This window comes from Fukomys damarensis, unplaced genomic scaffold (genome assembly GCF_012274545.1).
Source record: "Fukomys damarensis isolate Sample0158 unplaced genomic scaffold, DMR_v1.0_HiC HiC_scaffold_36, whole genome shotgun sequence".
Lineage (NCBI taxonomy): Eukaryota > Metazoa > Chordata > Mammalia > Rodentia > Bathyergidae > Fukomys > Fukomys damarensis.
The window spans coordinates 26,881,470-26,887,908 of NW_022900948.1; the positions used below are offsets into that span (position 1 = coordinate 26,881,470).

Genomic DNA, 6,439 nt, shown 5'->3' on the forward strand with positions numbered 1-6,439 from the left:
TCCCCGACTCTCGTGGACGCCCCAGTCAGGAGGCAGAGCCGCGTCGCGCTGGGACCCAGTCCGAGGACAGCGCCCGCGGAAGCCGGAGCCCGGAGGTGGGTGTCCGGACTGGAGCGCGGGACATTGGTGAGGGAGTGTCCCCGGGCGTGGGGAAAGGGTGGGTGCGGGGGCTATGGAGCTGGGAGCCCTCTGAGGCTCCAGGGGCTTCAAAGGCTTTTTATGGTCCTTGCCTAGCGGATCGCGTGCGGAGGGCGGGTCTGTTGATGGGTTTTAGCTGTGTGCATTTGAATTCCCAGGCTTGCGGACTGTCGAGCTTTTGGCTGCTTTATTCAGTACTTACTGACTTATATCTGATTTAAAAAATAAACTTAGGACCCCCTCCTCAGCCCCTGGACCACACACAGCAGGGATGGCCAGGCAATAGCTGTGAGTCAGAAGACAGCTGTGGCTGTCTATCCAGACCTGGGCGGACCGGGCATGGAGCCCCGGTTCCGGCTGCGGGGAAGACTCGGGTCTCCTCCTGGGGTGGCAGCGCTGGGGGCATTTTCGAAAGTCAGGAGCTCTGCGGAGACGGAGAGCCTGAGATCTGGGCTGCCTCGGTCCCTAGCCGGTCGGAGCCTTGTTGAATTTGGGTCCAGAGAGCTGAACTCCGGAGATCAGGAAGGAGGGAGCGAGAGGGTGGGTCGGGTCCGGGATGGGCCGGGAAGTTTGGCCTGGGGATGGGTCTGGTGTTTCATCCGGGATGAGTCGGCCCGTCTCCTCGGGACCGTCGTGGGGACACTTTGGGGAGCGGATGGTGGGGGAGATGCCAGGCCAGCAGTGCCTGTAAAGTCCTCGGAGGAGGCGCGCCCGCAGGCGTAAAGAGCTAGGAGACTCTGGGGGCCGGAGAAATTCTACGGAAACAGTCGAGGCCCAGGGGCTTGAAGAGAGGCGGGTGAGAGCTGCGAGCCCGCGCCCGGGAAGAGAGGAGCGGGCGGCGGGATCCTGACGCAAGACGCTCGCTAGCCTTGGGGATTCCTCCCAACCCACAAAACGGGGGAGACTTGGAGGAAGAGATCGTTTATTTAGAGAGACGATGGATTAAATTTGCAGACACGGTAAAGCCAGTTTCTTGTGTAGCGGTTTGGCTCCGATGGACCGCGTGCTCAGACTCTGACAAAGCAGAACTCTTCCCGCATCAGTTTGGGTGCTGCCGGTAACTAGGCCAGCTTCCTAAGAGACCTGACCTGCACACGTCTGTTAACTTACTTCTCCCAGGAAGAGCCCTCTCCGCTCTGCTTTCGGGCCCCTGGAGGCTGGAGCTGTACAGCCCACCTGCCTTCGTCATTGCAGGCCATTTCTTTCCCTGTCTTTGTTTAGATTGCGTTCTCTTAAGAATGGCACTTAACTTCCTGGGAGTGTTCCCAATTTAATTGAACAGCCCCTCTTCCTCCCATCCTGGCAGCCTTCCCAACGTTAACCAGTACCATTTCATGTAACATGCTGAAAATGAAGTATATCTGAGGATCTTGCCCTATGTGCTTTTTTATTTACTTATTTATAGCCCTCGGTTTCTTTAAACATACAGACTTGCATATCTAAACAGCTGTCTGTCCAGCTGCCAGCTCTCTCCGCCCCAGTTTTGACCCTTGGCCTTTTCCGTAAAGGGCATCTTCTCCTTTGAGTGGGATGATGTGGGCCCTGAAGTTACAAAAACAACAGCAGCAGTACCGCCTGGGTCTCCCCATTCTGTACCTAACAGACTGTGCTGTAGACTTCATTTCCACGTCTTTCCGGTCCTATCCTAAGAGGAACAGCTGGGTTTTGAGATGAGACATTTTGAAATCCCCATTCTCTCAGTTCTGGCATGACCTTAGGCCCTGCTTCCTAGTGGCCTCAGAACTCATTTCACTTTCTTTTTTTTGTGTGTGTGTGCTTTGTTTTTTGTTTGTTTTTTTGTTTGTTTGTTTTTTTGTTTTTGTTTTTTTGAGACAGGGTCTCACTATGCAGTTGAAACTGACCTGGAACTCACTATGTCACCCAGGCTGGTCTTGAACTCACAGCAATCCTCCTGCCTCAGCCTCCCAAGTACTGAGATTACAGGCGTGCACCACCATGCCTGGCTTCATTTCACTTTTATAAGTGGCTTATTCTGACTTGATAGCCTCAGAATCTCTCCTGTGTATAGAGAAGTAGGTTGTCAGCTTATCAAGTGAGGGGAATATGACTCATTGGTTGTTTTATTTCCAAAACTTTCAATGTTTTATTTTTATAACTAACACGTTAAATGTTGTTAAACACGCGAACACTCTGGACTTTATAGTTACTATAATTCTTCTCTAGATGTGAGCCTGATAGATTTGGTGGCCCGTAAAATGTCCACGTCCCAGATTTCTATCACAGTTATTACTAGTCTCTGGTTATTAGGGTGATGAGAAACCTTTCAAATAAAGGGGAAATTGAATCTGATTGGAGGTTGTGTTGAGGGATTTTAACAGTTGAAATGGGAGTGGGCTGAAAATTTACTTCTGAAGACCAGAGCTTTGGTGTTTAGTTCCAGTCTTTAATTTTATACATGTTTCACAGGTGGAAGAATTGATGCCCTGGCTAGAATCAACTTCTCCAACAGCTGTTCTTTGATCTTAAAGACACAGAGTCGCCATTTGCTTAGACTCTTTAGCATAAATCCTGTGAAAGTAGTTGATCAATGTACTATGAGGTTGAACAATTTTGGTTTTGGTAGAAGTGCTGGGAGTCAAACACAGGGGTGTTTTACCACTGAGCTACATTCCCATCTCTTTTTAGTTTTTTGTTTGTTTGTTTGAATCAGGGTCTCTACAGTTCAGGCCTGCCCTGAATTCACTGTGGAGCCCAGGCTGGCCTCAAACTTTCAGTGATCCTCCTGCCTCAGGTTTCTGAGTACTGGGATTACAGGCGTCAACCACCACACCTGGTTTAGATTTTGTTATTGTTTGTTTGGTACCCAAGATAACTCGTCCTTGTACTTGTGAAGCAGGCTGTTGAACCACTGAGCTAAATCCCTGGCATTTGTTTTTTGAGACAGGGTCTTACTGTGTAGTCTAGACTGGCCTTGAGCTCACAGTGATCCTCCTTCCTAGCCTCCCCAGCGCTGAGATTACAGGCGTGTGCCACCACACCCAGCTAGGTTTTTCTTTTGAGAGAAGGTATACCCAAATTGCCCAGGTTGGCCATGAACTTGTGGTCCTCCTGCCTGCCTCACCTTCCCAAGTGGCTGAGAATACAAGTGTGCAACACACGCCCAACTGGCATAGTTTCTATATAGGAACAAACCCAGCACGTGGATGTAGATTTTCTCCAAAGTTAAAAAAAAAAAAAAGTTTAAATTCAGGTCACCCACTGGTGTCAACTCTACCTGACAGCAATTTGGGTAGCTTGTGGCTGTGGGAGCTCTGTACACAATGATAGCAGATAAAATGACAGCTCTCTTTTATAAATGTCAACTCTTCAGAAGATAATCCTAAGATCATACAAGGCTGCTTTTCAGATCTTGGGCATTGGCCCTTCGAACAAATTTTTCAGGAATGTATCCTAGAGAACTAATCCTATTCTAAAAGCAAAATGACTCAGGAGGTTTGGGGGTTCGTCCATTCGATTTTCAGCAGTGTGTAACTAACTAGACTACTTAAGAGATTGAGTAAGCGTGCAGGAAGATCACACATTCCAGGCTGGCCTGGGCAATTTAGGGGGAATCCTATGTCATAATAAAATGTAAAAGGTAGGGGGAGTAGAGATATAGCTCAGTGCTCCCCCACACACAGAGTGCTCCAAGTAACAACATACCTAAATTAGACCCTAGGTTGAAACTTTTTTCAATTATTGTTGATAAAAATGTTTTTAAGGCCGGGCATGGTGGCGCATGCCTATAATTTCAGCACTAGGGAGGCTGAGGCAGGAGGATCGCTGTGAGTTCGAGCCCAGTCTGGACTACATAGTGAGTTCCAGGTCAGTCTCAACTACATAGTGAGACCCTGTCTCAAACTAAAAAAAAAAAAATGTTTTTAAGATGTAAGGAATGGCCACCCTTCCTCCTTATCCTGGGGAGTTTACTGTGGTCTTCCCATTGACAGTGCAGAATTCTTTGTCTTGGTGTGATATTCGCATAGATATGAATTATGACTTTAGAAGATTATGGAACTGTAATTGTGGACCAGGTCAGGAGGCTAGCTTCTTAGCAAACTAAAAGCCCCATGCAAATGTATTCATTTATTTTTAATAGCTTTCTGCTGGGGTCAGTGGTGAATTCTTTTTTTCCTCCTCAAGTGAGTTGTGAGACCCGGAAAGCGCCCATTGCACAGCCAGGAAGGAGAGGCTGAGAGCACCTGCAGCCCTCACCCATCTCTGTCTCCTTCGCTTCTCCTGGCTCCCATCCAAAAGCACAAGTGCTTGCCAGGCCCCGAGGGGACAGTGTGAATAGGATAGGAGCCATGGAACTAGCACTTCTTTCCTTCTTGATGTCAGTGTCAGAGTGGCTGAACGGCCACGTGGCTGGAGGAGATGCTCGCTGGAGGCACAGGGCTGCTGGTGTCCTCCTAGCAGTGGACAGAGGTGGGCATGAGGCCGGGGAGCTTCCCTCAAGTGGCTCTGAGGGCTTGGGCTTTCGTTGTGATTTGTTCTGTCTTCTCAGTCTCCTGGAGGATACGTGTGCTAGCAGAGGAGTCTTGGTATGAGTGTCAGGAAAGCAGAGAGCAGCAGAGCGCAGGGAGGAAGTTGCTGTGCTCTGGAACTCTTCTTTTCCTCAGGGCTCGGTTGAGGCTTTGTGGATATTTTTGATGTTTGGACATACGTATAGATATTGTACTTATCTAGGACTATGTGCGGCCGAAGTGCCTCAGCCAAATTTTCTGTAAGACCTTGAGTATGTCAGAGAAATGGAATCTTAGGTAACATATCTATAAAGATGGGGATGCCAAGCCTACCTATTACAAAACTCATGTTAAAGGGACATACGTAGGATTATGTTGCACATGTTGTACTCCCTCCATTTCCTGTTTTTTTTAAATTTGTTTGAGACAGGGTCTCACTCTGTAGTGGAGACTGACCTGGAACTCACTATGTAGCTCAGGCTGGTCTCGAACTCACAGCGATCCTCCTGCCTCAGCCTCACAAGTACATAGTTTTAAGAATTTACTTTTTAATTCAAGCAATTATATAGCAGATTGATCTTTCATTCTTTGCACCTATCAAGAAACTTTGACTTTGAGGTTCTCCAAGCCTTACTTCTCCCTGGCCTTGTGCTTTAGGCTTTGGGGTATTTAGTTTGACCTTCTCTCTTCCCCTTACTTTTACTTCCATCATTGGTAATTCTTTTATTTTTTTTTTCTTTCTTTATTTTTATTTTCCTCACCTTTTGAGTAAGTCAGAAATTGCCCCTATTTGGGAGAAGGAAACCCAGTGGTGAGGATCCCAGTTTTAGACTTTTTTCCCCTGTAATGGAGATTGAATTCAGGACCTTGTAACTTGCCAAGCAGGCATAGTGCCACTGAGCTACATCCCCGGCGCCCCAGTTTTAGGCTTTAAGCTCCCAATGTGATGGATGCTGTTGTGACTTTCCTCCTTCCCGAAGGAAAGACCTGTTACACGATACCTTGCGAACTCTAATGAGCTGACCATTAGCTATGGCGGGAAAATGGATTAATATGTAAAGGGACAGCTTTGGGTGAAGGTTGCAGGACGGTGGTGTCAGGAAGAGCCTGAGAAGCCTACATGATGCAGTCTGGTTTTTCTTATGTAACTTTTGATGGATTTGCGTAGAGTTGACTGGCAGAAACATTATTTGGAGGTTTTTCTTTCTTCTTTTTTTCTTTGTGATACTCAGGATCAAACCCGGGAGTACTCTGTATTCTTGGGCCTTTTATTTTCTATTTGGAGACAGGATCTTGCTTAGTTGTCCAGGCTGGCCTTTGATTTGTGACCCGCTATTCTTCCTGCTTCAGCCTGCCAGGTCACCTGTGTGCCCAGCTTGGAGTTCTATTGCTTTTTTTTTTTTTTTTTTTTTTTTTGGTACAGGGGATCGAGCTCAGGCCCTTGCACTTGTGAGGCAGGCGGTGGCACCACTGAGCCAAATCCTCAGCTTTTTTGATTTTTTAGACAGGGTCTCACTGTGTAGTTCAGGCTGGCCTCAAACTCATGGTGATCCTCTAGCCTAGTTCCAGAGTCTGCACTCTGTTTAAAGACCTCCATCCCACACCAGATACCCGATTTTCTCTCTCTTTGCTCTGTTTACCTGGACACATGGTTCAGTCACTCCCAGTGTCCACAGAGGGACTTCTGGGTCCTGGCACAAGCTCAGGATTGCACATCTTCAGGGACCCCGGGGACCCACTGGCTTTTAAGTGCCTCTGGTGATGTCAGATGGAGCTGAGAGCCTCCCGCCTCTAGGGTTTGAGCCTAGAGTGAATACTGAGTCCCCCCACCCCCC

General features: G+C 47.9%; 1 protein-coding gene across 7 annotated transcripts in view; it reads left to right on the forward strand.

The window, feature by feature from the left end:
* Window positions 1-6,439, forward strand: part of Palm2akap2 (PALM2 and AKAP2 fusion) — a 561,169-nt gene that overhangs the window by 458,050 nt on the left and 96,680 nt on the right. The window contains exon 1 of one of the 7 annotated variants that reach the window (XM_010639304.3): window positions 7-126. The exons of 5 other annotated variants lie outside the window; for them this stretch is intronic. The gene's annotated coding sequence lies outside the window, so the exon portion shown is untranslated. Of the gene's footprint in view, window positions 1-6; window positions 127-6,439 lie in introns of those variants that run through there. One more of the 7 variants, XM_010639305.3, reaches the window with a different exon arrangement.